General features: G+C 39.3%; 1 pseudogene; it reads left to right on the forward strand.

Annotated features, from left to right (window-relative positions):
* Positions 1-12,489: 12,489 nt before the first annotated feature.
* LOC113291352 overlaps positions 12,490-22,153 on the forward strand; it is a 31,687-nt pseudogene continuing 22,023 nt past the window's right edge.

Below are 22,153 nucleotides of genomic sequence, written 5' to 3' on the forward strand. Positions count from 1 at the left end.
TCCGTTGCTATGAATCTGGTGATGTTTCAATGGGTCTGCAGTAAATTGGGTTTGTAATTATGCTGCTGATGGTCGAAATGGTAATGCAGTCAAATGGGATTTGTGAACTGGTGGTTGTTGCAAGTTATGTGCAGTTGGTCGTATGCCAGAGAAGAGATGAATGAATGGGTTATGCTCATGGTAGTTTCTGTAATTGCAGGGCAGTTGTAATTGCTGAGAGTGGAGTTGGCTCTGAGATGTTTGAATAGTTGCAGATGAAGCCACAGAGATAGTGGTGGTTGCACTAGAGCTAATGGATGCAGTATTGACTTGATTCTGGTGTTTCTACTGAGAGATTGTGATGATTGCCATGAAGGTTTGATCTGAAGTGTTAGATGTATGTCTAGGACAGGTTTGAGCTCAATGTGGAGTTGTTGGTGGTGCAGAACAAGGGAACTGAGAAGATGGCATGGATTTGGCATGAAGCTATAGCTGCAGGTGGATATGCAAGTGCTGAGATGAAGTGGTAGCATGGGTTTGAACTGACAGAGCTAAGAAAGAAGCTGAGATGGTGCTGTTGCAGCTGAGCACAAAGAGATGGAGTTTTTGGTGTTGTGTGTTGACTGAATTGATGCCGCAGCTGCTATTGAAATTGCAGGTGACAATGGGTTTTGACTAAGAAGTGGAAGTGTTTATTGGTGGTACTACAGTGTCAGAATGGTGGTCGATGGTGGTTGAGAAGCTGGGTTATCTTGAATATGGATTTTAATCTCAATTCAGGGAAGACAAGGATCTGAAATAGGCTGGCAGCTTGGCTGTGATGCAGAAGTGCAGGTTGTGCTGAGAACTGGTGCTTAAGAAGATGTAATGTTGATGCTGCTGTTGTTACTTTGATCAGATAGAGAACGGGAGCAGTTTTGCAATCTGAGTAGAAGCGGCGCTTGAACTGAATGGTGGTTGGTTGCTGCCAAGGGAAGTTCTAGAGCAGTGGAAGGGTGCTGCAAGAAATGTTGCTTCAGGTGGTTAAAGTTGCGGCTGCTAGTGGAAATGGAGCAGAATGGAAATGCAGATGAGAAGAACGGTGGTGGTTTGTCAAGGTCTGTGTGTTGATTTGAGCAGAATTGAAGTAGTGAGGTTCGCTGTTGGTTGATATTAGTCGTGCAGCTTTGGTGCTGAGATAAGGTTGTGCAAGAATGAATGCTTGATTTGTGATGTGAATGTAAAGACTTGCAGGGAAGGAAAGTGAATTATGCCATTTCCTAGTGAAGGTAGAAGGCTGAATTAGCTTGTCAGTTTCGCACAACTGACAAGCCTAACAAGTTATGGGCTTAATGGGCTCTGATTAAGGCCTAAATTGTGGTCGTGATTATGGGCTAGACAAGCTCAGTCTTTGCTTTGGCGAGCTAGCCAAGAATTGTGGGTGATATGGCCTGAATTTGGAGAAAGAAGAAAATATATAAAAGGGGATCTTTTTATCTTCTTCTACGACTTTTTTTTTTCTAGGGTTTTGAACATGATAGTCTTATTTCTTCTTCTTGTTTATGAATTCCATGGATATGATTAGATAACTCTATTTTGGTTAAGGAATAAGTTGGAATCCCAATCATGATATTTATGCAATGAATTAGTTTTGTCTCCATATTTTGTTGATTATGATTCACTTTTAATATTGTTATATGATTGATTGTTAGTTTTGTCAAGTTGCAAATTGGTAGAACTCGTAATCATATCTATTGCTAGTTTAGGGTTTATTATACGTAAACGTGATACACCTTGAATACACGTAGCATAATTGTGATTATTGCTTGTAGTGATACATCCTAATAGTCACATGTGGATCATAACCTTTGTTAAAACGGATTAGTGCTTTTACACGTTCGTTTGCATTGATTAGTCTTATTTCATAGAACTTAGTGCTCTTAGGGAGTTAAACTTAATTGTGCTTTTACACTTTAGGTTGCTTTCTAGGAAGAATTCACTTTCGCATCTTTTAATGTGTTTGTTGATGACAAGAGGAAATTAGCGGGATATTCTTGCGATCAAGGTATCCTAGGACTTTTGATAAAAGTTGAGATTAAATTTCAATTCTAGTTATTGTTACAAATTCATGTTTGTGAATGAAAACTAATCCTTGAACAATATCTTCATCTTATTGATTTGCTTGTTTATTTCATTATTTGCTTTTAGTTTATTTTCCTCTACATAAAAATCAGAAATCCCCCCTTATTTGTATAGGAAACCGAAACAACTTGACAACCTAGATCCTCTCTGTGGGAACGATCCTTTCTTACCCTTGCTATATTTTATATTTTGAGTAGTGAGAAAGTAATTTATTTTTGACGCATACGACAGCGATCACTAGTCTATCTAGAGATACCCAAAACTCTAAGTTTGGGGGTGATTATCATTCTCCATGTGCCTTAACTCTTAGAAAGGTCCCTCACTTCGGACTTGACATATGTGCCTCAACCATTTTGCAAGATTATCTTCATACACGTTTTCCTGAACCTAGTGATGTCCATAAGGAAGTTCAGTTGTTAGAAACCCATCCTCTGGTTGATGAGGTTAGACCAGGCTATGATACCAAGATCGACTTTGTTTTCCCACCAAATATTTTTCAACCAATTGTGGAAACGTATAAATTTCAGATGTGTCAATTATTTAGTTTTGAGACTAAACCTAATTACTTTAAGAGATTAGGGTCGATACATTTGTTTAAGATTGACCACCAGTTTCATCGTGGTCGATTGTGTGAGTCAAAACTGATTGACTTTAAGGATCCTCAATTATTCAGGTTATTATTATGTGCTTTTAAATTTTTACTTGAGTTTCTTCATACTCTAATACCTGAACCGGATCTTAGCTTTGAGGAATTCCAACCCATGAAAATATTTTATTTGGACCCAGTTATAGAACCTGAACCTGAACCACAACTAGATGTAGTTGTCTTAAACAGGAAACTAGACAAGGGTGTGCTTTATTTGTTTATTTTCTTGACAGGTTGCAGATTCCTTTTATTTGTGATAGTTCTATTTGGTTTTGATGACCCACAGAAATTTCGGCTATTACTTTATGATTATATGAGGTGACTAATCCTTTTTTAGTCTGGCTGAAGACTTTAAACTTAGCACTTCTTGGGAGGTAACCCAACATTCATGCGACACGGTAATATCTTTCCTTATCTCTTTTGCTTCAAATGGTAACAGTTTCTCCTTGTTTATGCTTTTAATTTCATCTTTAGAACATTGAGGACAATGTTAGATTTAAGTTTGGGAGTATGGGAGAAACTTTTTAGTTGCAGTATGAATAAATAAATTCCAGAACTTAGAAATTTATGCCTATTCAGGATTGCACTAACTAATCTAAGTGGATGGAAGCATTTTGATCGTAGGAGTTGAGGAACCAATCTGATTAGATGGCAACATCTAGAAGAGTCTATTCATAAAAGCACAGAGCTCAGGTGTTAGAAATAACATGATAGTTTCACCATATCTCGTTGAGTCCTTTTCACTTCTATTTTTATTTTATTTTGTTTTTAAACTATGTTTCTCTAAGTGATAGGTGGGGCCCACGATTCAAGTTGTTACCAATGCTAGGGTGAATTAGAGTGATTGAGTTACTAAGAAAAAAAAAAGAGACCAGAACAATTAGACCAAACGGATCAAAAAAAAAAAAGAAAAAGAAAAATGAAAAAGAAATGAAAAAGTTGAAAAAAAGAAAGAAAGAAAGCTGAAAAAAATTTCAGTGAATAAAGTCGACCACTGGTTCCCTTGTATGTTCCAGATGTGTCGAACTAGAATTAGGATTATCGATCACTGGTTCCCTTGTATATGTCAGTGTGTTGATATTAGTCAAACTAGTACCTCAATCCATTAGGATAGGTTCATTTTGGCGGAGGCCTTCAGACAGATATGGGAAACGCCGTTCACTTAGTAAACATCAAAACCATCTATGTTTTTCTCTATATCCATCTTCTTGATCTATCCATGTGATTAGTTTTGACTCCGGATATTGATGTCCATAGTGCGACTATCTGAGTAGAGCTCTGTCACTTTATATGAATTTTAGTATGCTTGAGTGCAAACTCGTGTACAACAATTGGAATTTCGCATCAGGGTACTTCCTCCTGTAGTCAATAAGTATGCCAACCAAGGAGATTCTTTAGTGCCTTCCAAGGTTCTGCCTAGATAGCTAGGGTCTGGAGTGTAAAGGTTTTGTGAGTATATCTCTTGTAAGCCCTCCGGAGACAACACTCCGCTACTAGGGACACTTAGGGGTTTAAAGGCTTATTGCATACGCTAAATGCAATCGACGATGCCTGCTTGAGTGAGTTAGGATTTTATTTTATTTAATTTACTCGAGGACTAGCAAATAATAAGTTTGGGGGTATTTGACAGGCACATTTTTGTGTCTTATATAATCTCAATTGTATATATTATTAGTGCTCGATTTTATATTTATTATGGCTTTTTATGTCCTGTAGGTATTTTTGGAGAACTAAGCTTTTGCGGCGAAATTGGCTAAAAAAGTGGTTTTTGCGCTCGTGGGACAAAATTACTATACAGACTCTCACTTTGGATAAGGGGTAGCCTAATTACTAAGGGGTGGCCAATTACTAAGGGGTAGCCTAATTACTAAGGGACATCCATTTTCAGGCAGCTGCTAAAGGGAAAACACTGCTGGATAAGGGGAGGTCATCTTCTTCATTTGAAATTTGAATTTTGGAGGGAAAATAAGAACAAAATTAGGGTTGAAGAATTGAAGGTGTTCTAGGGAGATTCAATGGCTGAAATCAAATGGATTTGTTCCTATTGGCTAAACAGGGCTGGTAATGGTCTTATTTTTGCCCAGAATTGGCTAGACAATCCGCAGGAGATGAATCAAGTTTTATAGTTTTTGGCGGGAAAAATATGCATGCAACTGGCAGAGTTGGGGATTGAATTCGATCGATTTACAGAGTGATTCAATGGCTGAAATTGATTGGGTTTTCTCCCTAGGCCTAAACAGGCCTGGTGAAGTCTTTTGTTTGAACCCAAATTGGCTAGAATAGCCGGAAAAAGAAATAGAAGTCAGATTTTGCACGGGTCTCTGTACGACTTATTTTTTGAAATTCTAGGAAGACTAAAGGCAAGAAACTCTTCCCAAAGATACATATATATCTAAGGAAGAGTTTGAGAAAAGTTGGAAAGCTCAGAAACGCGTGAAACAATTTTGTGAAGAGATTATTGTCGTAACTGCCAAGAAAAGAAAAGAAAAGAAGAGATTTCGAGAAGTGTTGGGGAGATTAAATAGCTCTGTTGGCTATATATAAGTTGCTGGGAGTTCATACAAGGTAGTCGAGACTTTGGGGGACCGAGCTGAGGGCTTGGTGAAGCTGCAGAGGTGAAAATCAAGAGTTGCAGAGAAAACGTTTCTGCTGCTGAAGAACAACGTCATAGAGTGGTTTTCAACGTTTTCTGCTGAAGAACAACGTCGTAGAACACTTCGCAACTTAGCAAGAAACCGTTACCTAATCTTTCAAATCCAATACCTTTGTAACAGCTTTGCAACAACTATTCCTGTTAGAATTTATTTGTAAGGGCAGCTTCGTAACAGTGGATTATATAACAATTATATATGTTACAGATTCACTTATTCAATAAAAACACCTATTTGAGCCATGATTAAATATTTTGAGCGTGTTTTTGACATGAGGATCTAAACCCCAATTACTGGGATGATGGAGGAAGCTTTATTCCACAATCACTTGGTAACTATAATTGATTCTTTATGACTTTTGCACTTGTTTTAATCGATTTATGATTTTTCTTGATTAGTTGTGATTTTGTTTGATGTCGCATGCTGGGTTTTAGGAACTTTTGAAGCGTCATGCTTGTGATTTACATCTAATTCTTTATAAAATCTACTTTTGGCAAAGAAAAGAGTCAACAAAAGAGCTAGAATTGTTATGAGTCGTTATATAAACCAATTGAATGTGATTAGTGGTGAAATCCTAAGTTTCAGTACCTCTAGATATTCGTGAAAACCTTGTGAATATATTTTTAGTATTTTTATTCTTAGTTCTTAAATCAAACCTTTACACAATCCGAGTTGAACGAACTTTACTACCACTTTCAAAACTACATCATGTGACTATGCATAGTACTCACATGGAGGTAGAACCGTTAAACCCATGATTTTTGATTGAGTGTTATTAATCAATCGCATAACTCGTGAAAGTCAGATGAACCAATTCTAAACTCGTTTGGAAGTGTGGTAAATCGGTTTCAAGTGTGTAAGTATGAAAGAAGACTTACAAATTAAGGATGTCGACACACTTTGAACATGTGCAGTAATGTGTATCTTTTATTTTTCAAATATATTCCTTAACAGCTAGAAGGAAGTAAATCCCAGGATCTAAATTAAATAAGTTAAGAATCTTTTAATTATATATGGAAAATAAGAATTAGTAATGTGCATTTACTAGTTAAAACCGAATTTCCAAGGAGATTTTCGATCAATATTTTGGACAGAGCATTCTCAGGAACTATGAAAACTGAATTTGGAAATTCTTATTGAATATCTTGAGAATATTTTCGGTTTTGGAAATTCCTTGGTGTCCAAACATCCTTGTCTATAAATACTTGAAGTTTGCATTTCTAGCAAACTAATCCTTCGAGACAGTAAACTTCCTCTGTTGTACTGTTACTGATGAAGCCGCCTATTCGGAGAAGAGAGTAACCTAATTAGGAGAAATCTCTTACGGCCGCTCAATTTAAAGTCTTCTTTGGGATTGAGAAGCTCTATTAGTACCGTTGGTGGAAACTAGATAATTGCGGTTTATCTTTTGTTTTCGATTGATTTGATTGACTAACGGTGGTTGAACTTTGATTGCACCTAGTTTTTTTATGCTTGAGAATCTTCTCTTCTGATATAAGATTCACTCAGACTAGTTCAAAGTTTCGACAGGGATCTTTAGACTGTTGTTAGTGCTAAAGACGATCTTGTGATAATCCATTTTTAGCAGACTCCATTTTGTGTGTGATTGATCACAAGAGATTCAAGTAGTTGTGTGCAAGTGTTTATTGAAGATCTAAGAAGATTTGAAGACGAAGAAGAGATAGAAGATTTCTGACTTGGTTATATAAATCTTTTGTATGCACAATACTTGTTTCGGTAAAAAAAGGATCCAACTATAATCGGTTTATCCTTGTGGTAGATTAGATTGATTAGTTTTGTAGGTTGGCATGAATACAATTCTTTGTGATTAAAAGTATTGATTGCAATATCTTAACGATTACTTTGGTAATTGAACATAAGATAGATCTAAGGACCTGACGAGGGAGTTTATTTGAGATAAAAATAAGAGCCTTTGTCCGAATCATATCACTTGGTTGAAGATAGTTGATACCAAACAGATTTGGTGTTGTTTTACTGTTTAAAATACGAACCAAAGGAATTGATCCAAGTACGTGACTTATTTATAAGTTGGAGGTGTGGGAATACAGACGGAACTAGGTGAATTATAGGTTTAGTTGCTTGGTCTCAATTATACGAAATTGGTTTATTTTGTATAGCGGCTTAATCCTGAGAGTATTCAATTCTGGACAAGGTCCGGGAGTTTTTCTGTATTTTTGGTTTCCTCGTTAACAAAATCTTGCTGTGTCATTTACTTTATATTTCTGCATTATAAATATTTTATTATAATTAAACTAAATTACACAAACGTTAATTCATATTTACTTGATAAGCAATCTTATTGTGTCTGGTTAAGTACGAACCTTTGTATCAAGTAAACATACTTCGTTGTCGTATTGTCTCGATTTCGTATCCATAGACAATCACATGAAGTGTAAACCGATCAGTTGTATTGTCTCGACTTAGTCCATAGACAATCACTTTCGTAGAAAGGACTTATAGGAAGGAAAAGTTTTAGCTTGAGGTATATTTGGGTACCCTCGCCTTTTCAATTGGTATCAGAGTGGCAAACATAAAAAGATCTAACAATCTGTGTTTGGTGCGATCCATCCTATAAGAATGAACTCGAGTTCTCATGAGTCGACTTCAATTAACATACCGCCAATATTTGACGGGACAAACTATCTATGGTGGAAATCTGCTATGCGATCTTTTCTTCAATCACGAGACTTTAATACATGGCTATTAATCGTTGATGGTTATATTCTTCCAAAGAAAGAAAATTCGGAAACTGAGTTTAAACGCATAGTAGATTTTTCGAACGAAGAAAAGGCACTAGCAAAGCATAATTCAGATGGTTGGAATGCTATAATACATGTTGTAAGCCGTGATCTACAACATCATGTATGAACATGTCAAACTTCGAAAGAAGCTTAGGATAATCTTCAGATCATATTTGAAGGAAACACTTCAAAGAAAGAAGCTATACTTCAAACTCTTACGTCCGATTGGGAAAACCTTCGAATGGATGATAACGACACTTTTGAAGAGTTTCATTTTAAACTCTCTGAGATAATAAATGCCTCTTTCTCCCTTGGAAAGACTATCTCTAAAAAATAAATAGTGTGCAAAATTCTCAGATCGTTGCCATAGAAGCAAATTGTCTCCCTACTCTCTCACGAAGCACACTCGTTGGAAAGTTAAAGATCTTTGATCATGAATCACAGTCTATTTTAAATAAAGGAATTGCTTTTAAAGATGCAAAAATTCCAAAAGATCCAATGGAAAGGAATTGACATATGAATGATTTAATTGAACAGATTGCAGAAAACTCTGATAATGAAATTGAACAATCATTATCATTGATTACTAGACAGTTTTGAGATATCTTAAAGAAAAGGAATAAGATATTCATAAAGGATACTCACCGATCTTCTCGTCCACATGATCGAGTTCCTGTCAAAAATGATCATGAAGAAGATGATGAATATAAGCCGCAATGCTTTAAGTGTAAAGGGTTTGGTCATATTGCTAAAGACTGTCCCAATCTTAAGAAACACACTGGAAGCAAGGCATTGGCTGTAACTCTAGATGAGACCTCTGATTCATACGATTCTGAAGAAGAGGAAATAACTAATATTGCATTAATTGTCAATCTTATTTCGTCCTCCTCCATTAGTGATTTACCCATTTTAAAAATGGACATGTCTTCCGATGTTATTAAATCATCTAATGGTAAAGTAAAAAGTAAGACAAGATGCAAAAACTGTCTCAAAAACAGAATTGCTAAAAGTTGCATAGGAAACCCAAGTCAATTTCAAGATACTTCGCTAGTTCGAGGTGACAAGAGAAGAATTTCTCATAAGGTACTAGATCAAGGACACTCTGGTTGTTCAAAATCCCATAATGAGAGAAAATCTCATACTAATATCATCTGATCGGTATTAGAATTCTTACCTCACCATGTGTGCCGATTTTGAGTGAGGAAGAATAAAAATCAAGGCACTTATATGTAGATTATGAGAATAAAATCTAGTATTTGGATATATTTGATATATTCGTATTTTGGGAATATTATATTTTCGGAATTATGGAAATTATAAAAGATCCTTTCTTCTACTCTGGTATTTTCTTGTCTGAACCATGAGTATGGATCCAACATCTTCTCTTGATAAAATGATAGATCAGAATGATCAACCTAAGATTAAGTCGAGATCCTCTCTTGATATTAAGGGTAGAATCAAAAAGGGAGATTGGCTTAGCAAGAAGGAAAGAGATAATACGTTGAAGAAAGATCAGTGTATTGAAGCATTGACACACTTTTGTGTTCAATCAAATACTGAATTACATACTCTTGCATAATCCTTCACAATATTTCTCACCTGCAAGAAGTTTTGGTCAAGAAACAAGGGTTTCTACTTGAAGAAATTCACAAGCTGAAAAATGAAAATAGAAATCGACCTTCATTTAGCACTGATATGAAGGATTAAGTTGTAAAGGAAAAATAGACATCAATTTTTGGTTTCTTTCATTGATTGTATTAAGTCTATTATGAATAAAAGCTACTACCTCTGTCCCACTATTAAGTGACCTACTATATAATTTAGTTATACAGTAGGTCACTTAATAGTGGGAGGGAGGGAGTATTATAAATAAAGTATTTGATTTATAATTTTTCTTGTGATAGTTTTTGATTTACATATCCTACGCTTGAATGCTTTATGTATTGCTATGTATGTCTATGAGATGTTTGATTTCAATTTTAATTACCTTGATATTCGATCTCATATGGTGTGAACCCTTATGGTTTGGATGACTTTTTTGTTTAGCGGGATTAAGTTCTAGCCCATGTTGGAACATTATCTTGAGTTTGTACTTCTTCTTCAACCACAATTGGAACAGTTCTGACAGTAGTAGATGGATCAACATTCCTTGTTGACCCAATATTATGTGGATCAACATCCCTTGTTGATCCAGTATTATGTGGATCAACATTGTTTGTTGACCCAGAATTCCAATTCCATTGTGATTCCTCATCAAATATCACATCTCTACTTATAACTATCCTTCCAGTTTCTGGATTATACAACTTGTATCCTTTTGTTACTGAACTGTAACCAACAAGAATACATTTTTCACTCTTATCATCCAATTTTTTTCTAAGTTCTTTAGGTGCATGTGCATATGCAATGCACCCAAAAACTTTCAGATGTCTTACACATGGTCTTCCACCTCTCCAAGCTTCTTTTGGTGTCATGTTATTCAAACTATTTGTAGGACATCTATTGAGTAAGTATACTGCTATGTCAACTGCATATCCCCAAAAATTCTTTGGTAAATCTTTTGTTCTTCTTATAGTTCTTGCCATCTCCATTATGGTTCTATTCTTCCTTTCTCCAACTCCATTTTGTTGTGGTGTATATCTTGCAGTCGATTGATGTTGAATACCATGTTCTTCCATGAAATTATCAACTACACTATATTCTTTTCCTCTATCAGTTCTTAATATCTTGATGCTCTTTCCAATCTGTTTCTCACCATAAGCTTTGAAACTTCTAAAAGCTTGAAAAGCATCACTCTTTTGTCTAATCAAGTAAACCCATGCCTTTCTACTAAAATCATCAATGAAAGTTATAAAATAATTATTACCTCCATGTGAAGTGACTCCAATAGGACCACACAGATCACGATGAACAATCTCCAAATTTTAATCAGCTCTTCTGGCTTTGTTGACTGGAAATGGATCTCTGTGCTGCTTGCCAAAGATGCAATTTTCACATCTTGATCTGGAAGTTCAATGAAAGGTAATCCTGACACCATATCCTTCTTTGCTAAAGTTTGTAAACTATTAAAGTTCACATGTCCCATTCTCTTATGACATAACCAAGAATCATTATGCACACTGCTACTGTAACAACTTTCCTTTTGATGCTGAATATTCAAAGGAAATAACATGTTTTTGGTAATCTGTACTTTAGCTATCAACAATCTTCTTCTATCTCTGATGAAGCACAAACCATTGTAAATATTCATAGAGTATCCTCTTTCATACAATTGACCCATACTCAGTAAGTTTTGATGTAAACCTGGAACAGAAAACACATACATGATGTATGCCTTATATCCATTCTTAAGAACAATTCCTATTCTTCCTTTTACCATAACTGGAATTGTAGAACTATTACAAACTCCACTTTAGATCTTACAGATTCATATAGACTTTCAGATAAGTCCTTTCTGCGACTCATATGATTTCTGCAACCCGTATCTAAGTACCACTTAAGAGGAGGTTGTTCTTTTGCTGTATGGCATACTAGCAGCATGTTTTCAGTCTTCTGCTTCTTCTTCTTGACTTTCAGCAATATTAGCCTTGAAATTTGATTTATAATTATTTTCAGTTGTCTTTCTAGGTTTTGGACATTCTGGAGCAAAGTTTCCAAAATCTCCACAGTTATAACACTGAAATTTTGATCTATCAACTGGTTTTCTTCCTTGATAACCTCCAGTATTAAATCTCCCTCCATTGTTATATCTTCCTTGATAGCTTTTTCCTTGATTGTTTCTCCAGTTAACTTGACTTTGAAGTGCCTCCTCAACTTGTTTTGCAGCAACTGTTTTCTCTAACAATCTTTGCTCATAAGCTTGTAATGAACCAAACAATTCATTAAGAGTCATAGTTACAATTGTGTTGCATTCTTCAATAATAGTAACCTTTGATTCAAACTTCTCAAGCAAGCTTCTTAAAATCTTCTTTACAATTGCTGAATCTTCTATATTATCACCATTGGCCTTCATCTCATTAACAAGATTCAGTGTCTTTGAGAAAAAATATGAAATTGTTTCAGTTGTCTCCATCTGCAATAATTCATATTTTCTTTTCAAGGTTTGTAATCTAACCTTCTTGACCTTGTCAGATCATGTGTAGTAGCTTATCAAACCATCCCATGCTCTTTTAACATCCTTAATGTAGATAACTCTATCCATGAATACCCTGATGAAGAACATATGTAGCTTTAGAATTCTTCTTTCTGTTTTCAGTTAACAGAGTTTGTGTAGCTCCTTCAAGTACTATTTCTTCTGCTGGTTCTACATAACCATCTTTCACGATATCCCATGCCTCCTGGTATATGAAAATATTCTCCATCTGCAACCTCCAATGTTCAAAGTTTTTACCTTCAAACACTGGTACCTTAATCGAACTTAAACTCGTCATCTTCTTCAACTTAAAAACACTCATACCCACAGCCTTAAAACCTGGTACCGGTGCTCTGATACCAGATGTAGAAAATCTGATATCAAAGACTTAATGAAAAAACACAAAAAACTAAACTCAAACAAACTTCTCTTAATTGATGTGTTTCAACTCATGGCTAAACAACCTATTTATATGATTAACAAACTTGACTCTCAAGCAAAAAGACTTTCCTAACATAATCAAACTCTAAAAAAGAAACTTCTAGACAGTTCTCACGTAAACAAACTCTTAAAACCAGTAATACTTGCAACCCAAGTAAACTTCTAAATACCGTACCACCGTATGAACAATACTTGTTGATCCATTCACATCGTGTCAACTGTACCAGTTGATCCAACCACATTCTATCAACTCTCATAGTTGATCCATACTACTATATCAACAACACTTGTTGATTCCTTCTGTCTTCTTCATAGTATCTTGGTTTATTCTTCAGCATTGCTTGAGAATGTTTTCCTCCCCATTAAACCGTGTATCTCCTCCCTCTTGGTATACTCTACATGCTCTAGTCTTAGTGCGACAGTTTGAGTTATATATTGTACTAAGATTTCATATAGGTTTAATTTGTCATGCAGGTTATAGGAGAAAATGGAAAAAACATTGGAAGAAGGTTATTGTTAATCTGGATGACCACGTCAAGGTTCCATTGTTTGAAGAAGGGTTACCGGTGGAAAGCTACGATAAGTACCTACAAGAATATTTATCAAAGATAGTTATGGAGTGGCTACCACAGAGTAGACCGTTATGGGAGATTTACATATTCAAGTACCCTACAAGTAATGCAGCTGGGACAGTTGTGTTTAAACTTCATCATGCCCTAGGTGATGGATATTCACTCATGGGTGCTCTCTTTAGCTGTTTACAAAGATCTGATAATCCTTCTCTTCTTTTAACTTTTCCAAAGATTCGATCTGACGATTACATGAATAAGAAAAAGAGTGTTTTTTGTGAACACATAAATCACGAAGCCATCCACGTGTTCACGAACAATATTCACATACATCCTAATTCTAGAATTGTACGTCGTATGCGTAAAGGGGATGATTATATCGATTCATCGAATCGAAGCCTTCGGGCTTGTCATTGTCTAGTCGAATATTATCATAAATAATGTTCGTATAGAGGAATAAACCAAGAATCAAGTATAAATGTAAAGCATATGAAGTTTAACGCTGAATGTAAGGTGCTGAAATATAAATAAGACAGATTTACGTGGTTCGGCACTAAGGCCTACATCCACGGGGCTGGTGTTTCACTATGTATTGAATGGTTACAAAGATAGTCGAATGACTTTAGAGTATACATAGGTCTGCGGAAGTAGGGGGATTACTTACTCTTCCTATTTCTCTCCTATATTCTCCTATAATTGCTCTCATTGGTCGACCCCTTCTCTCTTAGTGGAGGGGGTATTTATAGGGTTGGAACGTGGGTCCCATTTCTGAGGCGCCGTTGTAATCTTATCTTCTTGTTTTGTGCCTATTACGCAGAGGTCTTCGGCATATGCTGCGGCCTGAGCTTGAATACGAAGGATTATCCTCGCCTCTTCCACGAGCTGATTGACACGTGTATATCTCTTTGGTATTTAATGCGGGTAGATGGATGTCTGCTCGTGTCAGACAAGTGTCTCTTTGTCTGGTCACATCTGTGTCAGCCAAACTTCCTCTCGGCCGTTGATCTGGGATCTTCCTCGGGATTGGGTGTGATAACACCCAAGGGGTATTATCTGGTGCTCCTCTGAGCCATCATACCTCTGTGATCCTCTGTCCCTGACCGTCAGATCTGCTGACCGGTGGCATCTTCTGATGAGATGCTTGCTATCATGTTTTGATATCTTGTTTTGCATGCCTTCCACGTGTCTCTTTCTGTACACGTGGTGGATGATGAAAGGTGTACATACAATTTGCCCCTCTTCTTCTGACTTGGGCGTATTTTGCAATTTTGAAGAAGAAAGGTCGTCCTACACGTTTCCCACTTTGCATTAACTTTCCCCGTAACTGCTCCTTGGTACGAGGAGCAGTTATTGTCTTCTCTAGCTTCATAAATAGGAAAGAGAATGTGAAAAAAAACTTTTATCCTCTTCTTGTCAGTGTTCATCCTCTTCTTGTTTTCTATTCTTGTTCTTTAGTCATTTATTATCATCATTCTTGTGAGGAAGATAACACATTCAATTTTCTGTTCTTTCGCTCTCGATTGTTGTTGCCCCTGTATCTTTGATATCTCCGATCCTCCTTTCTTCGACTGTGGTTGGTGCTTGTCGTCCTCTTCTATACAGGTATGGGGTTTTTCATTAGCTGTTCATCATTGATTTATCTATGTATCTACCCGTTTGTTCCTGCTGCTGTATTCTTGGTTTTGTGATGAAGAACATACATGTCGAAGCATATATGCTTGCCCCTGTTCTTTGTTACAAGTCTGTGAGTCGTATCTAAGTATTATCCCTGGAGTTGGATGGAGTATTTTTTAGTTCTTAGGGTTTTTAATGTTTATCCGGATGAACCATCAATTATGGGTTTTTTGATCTTTAGTGATCTCCTCGTATTCTTCTCTAAACTGTTTTTGTGTTTCCTTGTAGATATGTCTGATCGTCCGCGGGCTCCTTACCAAACCCCGCCGTCTAGTCCGCCAAGATCCCCTCCGCGTCGAGATTCTGACAGATCTCCACTTGGGGAAGGTCCTTACAAGTCTTCGCAATCGGATCCTCGGGGTCATAGGGTTTCATCTTCCTCGGTGCGAAGGTTGTGCCTACTAAGAAAGGGGATGTGCCGAAGGGTCCTTCTGGATCTAGGTATGCTGTTAACCGCGCCCTTCTCGTCCTCGTGAAGATTCTAGGAGTACGCAGGCTCCTCCTCGTGATGACTCTAGGAGTACGCGGGCTCCTCCTCCTCGTACTGAAATAGTGGATGTTCCGCCCCTTCGTTCAATGGCTCCTCCTTCAGTGCCTCCGCAGAAATCTTTGCCGCCTCCTCCCGCGGTTTCTTTCAAAGGGAAGTACTCCAAGGGTACTATGTCGAGAGCTGATCCGTCTAAAAATCTTCCTTCTAAAAGGAAAGCTTCGGAATTGAGTCCTACTTCTGATTCCGCAGACGAAGAAGAAACTGTCCCCGTGATACGCACATTTCAGTTGGTAAGAAGAAGGTCACTTTCAAGCATATTGATCTTGAGATGTTCAAGGAAAAACATGAACTTCAAGCTTTTGAGGTTCGCTTCTATGCCCCTGACGATGATATCACTTACGAGCTCCTTGCTAAGTATCAGTTTGACGAGTTTCATCTGTTGACTACGGTTGGAGCCTTCGAGGCGGGTCTCATGTTGCCCCTATATAAGTCGGGTGACTCCTTTTATTATGACGTGTTGGCTAGTCGCGAAGGCTCTTCCACGAACACTCATAATCGTTCCGTGTCACAACTATCTGGGAATTATCTTCGTTCACTGAAGGAATGTTACCTGCGAAGCAAGGGAGAGACTATGATGACCTGCTATGTTCCAAATCCTGCTGAGAGAGAGTGGTACACTCCTCAGAATTTTAACAGTTCTTTTGGGGATTATGTCAACAGCAGAAACCGTAAGCCGTGGAGTGTTAGTCTTCGTAATATTGCTGCTCCCCGTGGTGAAATTCGTCTTTTGAGTGAGGTGAGTGATGCCAAGCTGAAGTATGTTCCTGGTACTGAGGGATCTGCTAAACGGAAACTCTTTCCTGCTCGTGAAAGGATTAAGCGTGACCATGATTATGAATGGCATGCTACTGTTATTGAGGTAGTTGGTCCTTGGGCTTATGGATGGATTCCGGGTCCACGCGGTTGGCGTCCTTCTGAAAATAGCAAGCCTCGTGAAACTCCTCCTGCTCGTTATGGAGATTTCTGTCCTTGGCGTCCGAATTTCGCGGGCATGAATTTTCCTTATGCTCTTGATGTCGTTGATGGAGATGAGGAGGAGGGTTCTGGTGCTACCCATCCAACGAAGAGTTGCTGCTGCCAAGGTATAGTTTCTTCTTATATTCTCTATTCTATTTGCCCCTTTTTCCTTGCTTGAAATAATTTTCATTTTTGAAGTGAGGGAAAAAATGAGCCTTTGTGGGATGTATACTGGTTTGTAGGTGTCGAAGAAGAAGAAACTTGGACCCAAACAATCTTCTACTGCGGTTACCGGTGAGGCTGAGGTTTATGAGGAGGTTACGAGTCCCGTAAACGAAGGGTATGGTGAGGATGAAGAAATGTCCGATGGAGAAGAGCGTACCGACACTTCTCACCCTGATGACGAAGGTGGTAATGGTGAAGAAGAAGTTGCCGCGGGTGGTGATGGTGAGTCTGAGGGTAATATTACCGTTGGTGGTACTGGCGGGGGTGGATTCCCCTGTTGGCGATGATATTGTTGGTGTGGGTACTCTGCCCGTTATTTCCCCTGAATTTTCTTTCGGTAGGATATATTCCGCGGGGGAATCCTTTGATGTGAATGCTGCCATGGGTCTTGCCGAAGACTTCTCATTGCTTTCCCCAAATGATGATTGGGATGTGCTTGGGAATCTTGGCAAAGAAGGTACCACTGATCAGCAAGCTGAGAACGCAGGTGGTCATGCTGAGGGTGGTAATGTCGAGACTTGCGGGTGAGGAGATAACCGCCAAGGGAAGTCTGCGGTTGAGTCTCCTTCAGAGGATTTCCCTTACTCGCTAATGCCTGAAGGTGAAGATGCCATTTTGGCTTGGCTTAAGAAGAAGAACCTGATGTTCGTCCCTAACCCTGCCCCAGTGGTCACTGGTGAGAAGAATTCCGACGCTTATACTCGTCGGATGATGCAATTGTCTTCTGAAGCCCGCGTTGCTGAGATGTGGGAGAAGAATCTGAGAGCTTCGGAAGCTAACCTAGTGGTTGACCCTCCCTCCTCTGTTGCTGATATGATGGCCATAGCTGATGGGTACCAATACGGTTTTCCCCAGCAGCGTGTCTTAGAGGTAAATCCTTGTACTTTTTTTCTTCATGATATCCGAACATTGTATTCTTCGTGATATCTGATCCCTTTGGTATAATAATGTTTGTTGTTTGTGACATAGATGATGAGGAGCGAACATTGTAACCATGTTCTATACCAATTCTTCAAAGCAAAGTCTTTAAAGTTGGAGGCCAAGCTTCGTCATAGAGAAGGAACTGTCTGCGGCTGAAGTGGAAATAAATGAACTGAGGGGCCGTCTGAAGGAAAAAGAACAGCTGGGTAACGCTGAGGAGAGTCTTCGTTCAGAACTTGCTATAGTCCGCAACGAATTGGAGCAGACTCGTAGAAATGTCTCGTCCTTCACAGGTTCGTATTTTACGGATCTTTCACTCCTCGTGATTCCCTATCTGTATTTTGGTGTTCTGTCTGAGTCTCCCCACCCTATCTTCAGTGGGTGGAGTCCCCGAGCTGATATGGCTTCGGAAAGAAAGGGAACGACAGAAATCCCGTATTGCAGAGTTGGTGGGTAAGTTGAAAAGCGAAGCCGTAAAGTGGAATGCTCGTGCTGATGAGCACAACGCCTTAACAGCTGAGTGGCGTGAAAAGCGAACACTGATGGTTGATATGCAAAATAAGTACAATCATGACCGTTGTCTGTTTAATGGTACGCTGCTATGGACGCGTGACAACCTGCGTGATGCTCGAGAACATGCTTCGGACTTAGAGGCTAGAGTGCGCTTTTTGGAAGGAGAGTTACAACAGGCTCGTTCTTTCTTAGGCCCCGGGGTTAGGGATAGTATGCTGCGTCTTTCCGAGGAAAGAGATAATGCTAGGGCCGAGGTTGGTGCTCTTAGTAAAGCCCTAGCAGCGTCTCGAGCTGATGTTGCTCGCCAAGTGGAGTCTGAAAGAGATCTTGAAGTGAATGTGTATCGACTCCATAAAAGGATGGGGGAGATGAATGACGAAGTCAACCATCTTCGTCACTTGGATTCAATGAAGCAGGTAGACTTAGACGGCGAGTCAATTTGCTCTTACGAACCTTCAAACGGATTATAAGAAACTATCCAACGAATATGACTTTCTTGATGAGGCTCGGGACGCAGTTGTCAATGAGTATGAAGAGGCTTCGGCTAATGTCGAAGGTATAACCTCGTTTTATCGAGTGTGATTCTGTTATTTCTTCGTTTTAACCCCTTGGTATTTCTTGTTTTCAGCACTCGAGGGACAGCTTCACGCAGCAAATGATGAGCTTAAAAAACTCAATCTGCCTTAGTGCAGCAGGAAGGACAAGCCAACTATTTCAAAGGGTTGGCCGCGTCTCGTGAGGAAGCAGCGGAGATTGCCTCCAAAGAGGCGGAACGCCTATCTGCATTTGTCTCAGGCCAACCAGCGGACCGCTGTTATCACTTATAAAGCTCGATGTCAGTTGGCTGAAGAGACCAACAAAGTCCTAGATAAGATTGAACTTGATCTTAAAGTCGAACATGGTCTTGTCAAGAATTATCCGCGTCGTCCCCTTCCCGCGCCCTTGCCTGGTTCTTCTGGGCCTCTTCAGGTGGTAGCGTACCTTCATCTCGCAGAGACAACCCTGTTGATGGAGCTGTATCGTCCAAGTAGATTTCTTTTATTAGTCATAGAAAGTTGATCCTTGTTGATTATATAATTTCGGATCATTTTTTGATGTGTTTCCTGCTTTATCTTATTTGCTGAATCTTGTAATCAACTCTTTATGAAATGGATCATCCTTTTGGCATACCTGCGTTATCAATTCATCTTTTTATTTTAAGTATTGTGAAGTGTTAAACTAGAAATAACTTGCTTTGTAAAAAGTTGAGAGTGTTTGGGTGCGACACCGAAGGTAAATACCTTCGTGATCGTCTTGAGACCTGTCACCCCGCTGGCGAATCCTGGGCCAGAGGATTCCCAAACGGTGGGGGCCGAGGCAGCGTTCTAGGATATGGAATGCTTATTTGAAATATTTACATGCACCCATTCCGTCGACCCGCTGCCTTAAAATTGGTTGGGTATCTCTTTCTGCTGGGTGCCTTCCCCCTGGTCTTACACTCATAGACACTGATAGGGGAGCCCTGAGAGATTGTAGATTAACTACTTTCCCCAATATTGTTAATTTATTATGTAATGTACATGCGTTCATCCAGCGGGCCTTTTGACCATTTCGTTTGCTTGAAGATTTCCCAAAAAGTTTGTTTGATTGATAGGTTGAGGCCTGCTACTCCTCGTCCAGAGATAGAAACATGTAAAGCGGTTACGCTGCCTTCTTCTTCTGGTATTCTTCACGCAGATGCAAAGCTGCGCTGCTCCTATGGGTAGTACGGTTTGAGCCATTTAGCATTCCAAGGGTGCCGGAGGACCTCGCCTTTCAGATTGCGAAGATAGTAGGAACCGTTTCCCGCAATGTCGTGTATTATAAAAGGTCCTCCCCATGTAGGTGCTAACTTTCCCCATTTCTTCTCTCGTTGATACTGCGGGATTGTTCTTAGCACATACTGCCCTTCTACAAAATTTCGAAGCTTAACCTTTTTGTTGTACTCTCTCGCTAGTCTCCGTTGATAATTTTCCATCTTTTGCAATGCTGCTTCCCTCCTTCCTTCCAGGTCGTCCAGTCTCTCTAACATCATGTCTGTTGTGAGATTTTTCTCCCATGCTTCGGTCTTTGTGGTTGGCATGAGGATCTCGTTGGGATGACTGCTTCAGCTCCATAAGTGAGGAGAAATGGGGACTCCCCAGTGGCAGATCTTCGTGTTGTCCTGTATGCCCATAATACATTGTGTAGCTGTTCACACCATCGCCCCTTGTGTTCGTCTAATTTTTTTGAGGATAAGGGCGAGGGTCTTGTTAGTAGCTTCCGCTTGTCCGTTGCTTTGAGGGTATATGGGGGTGGACTTGTTTTTCCTTATTTTGAAAGTGTCGAAGAGCATGTCTATGTTTTTCCCCTGTAATTGTTTACCATTATCGGACACGATTTCCGCTGGTATGCCGAACCTGCAAATAATGTTTTGGAATATGAAAGTAAACACGTCCACGTCTCTGATCCTGGCTAAGGCTTTGGCTTCCACCCATTTACTGAAGTAGTCCGTGGCTACTATCAAAAATCGTCTTTTCCCTGATCCTTCGATGAAAGGCCCAACGATATCTATGCCCCATTTTGCAAATGGCCACGGACTATCCACAGAATTCAACGTTGTTGCTGGTGCGTGTATCTTTTTGGCGAAACGCTGACATTCTTCACATCGTCGGGACATTCTTGCAGCATCTTGTATCATTGTGGGCCAGTAATATCCTTGCATTTTTGCTTTGTCGGCTAGTGATCTCATGCCGCTATGATTCCCTGCGTCACCATAATGGATGTCGTTTAGAATTCGATGCCCCTCTTTCCTGGATAAGCAACGTAGTAACGGTCCGAGGAAAGATTTCTTGTACAGGATCCCATCCCGAAGATCATATCTTCCTACTTTGGAGAGTATTTTCCTGGTTTGTTTGTGATCCGCGGGTAAGGTTCCATCCTTGAGAAACGCATGGATCATCATTCTCCAATCATCTTCGTTGTTGAAATCTTCGTCTTGATTTGCTCTTGACAGGATATCTTCTTCGTCAAAATCGTCACGGATGTCTTCTCCCACCTGATCTTCGATATTTTCTTCCACTGTATCTTGATTTGTAGCAAAGGAAAATTGTGATGCAATCGAAGGCTCGTATACCCTTGTTATTTTGATAGCTTCGATACTCTTGTCCTTCAGCATGGATGATATATATGCTAGGGCATCCGCGTGCCTGAGATCCCTTCTGCATAAGTGCCGGAACTTGATGTTCGGAATTTGTGATGCCAATGTTTGGACCAAGGCCATGTAAGCTGAGAGGGTGTCGTCGTACACATTGTATTCGAGCCCTATTTGCCGTATGACAAGCTGCGAATCACTTGTCAGTCTTACATCAGTTACCCCCATCTCTATTATTAAGCGGAGGGCATGTACGACTGCCTCGTATTCGACGATGTTGTTAGTATGCTCTTTGAATTCTAACCTGAGTGCCTGTACGATCCTTTCTCCAGTTGGGGTGGTGATGACAATGCCTATTCCTGCCCCTTCCTTATTTTTGGAACCATCAACGAAGACTTCCCATTGTCTTTGACTCGCGGGTTCGAGGACATCAACTGGATCCTTGCTTTCCTCGTCGGCTTCTGGTATTCCCCTAATCTCTTCATCGTTGTCCAGGGGAGGTCTGCTAAGAAATCCGCCAAAACTTGGGATTTTTGGGAATGTTGAATTTCATGAATGATGTTGAATTGGTCCAGGTGGGTGTTCCACTTGGCTATTCTACCTACTTTTCCCGCGCTTTTGAGGACTGCTTCCAGTGGTGCTTTGCATGGGACGCGGATGAAGTGAGTTAGGAAATAGGTTCTCAGCTTTTGAGTAGCCCATACCAATTCCAGGATGAGTTTTTCAATCTTCGTGTAATTCCTTTCCGCAGAATTGAGGGTCTTACTGACATAATAGATAGGCTGTTCTATCTTCGTATTGGTTTTGACCAACACTGCGCTAACTGCGTCTTCTGTCGCTGCTATGTACAATGCCAAAACC

The sequence above is a fragment of the Papaver somniferum genome, chromosome 6, assembly GCF_003573695.1.
Source record: "Papaver somniferum cultivar HN1 chromosome 6, ASM357369v1, whole genome shotgun sequence".
Lineage (NCBI taxonomy): Eukaryota > Viridiplantae > Streptophyta > Magnoliopsida > Ranunculales > Papaveraceae > Papaver > Papaver somniferum.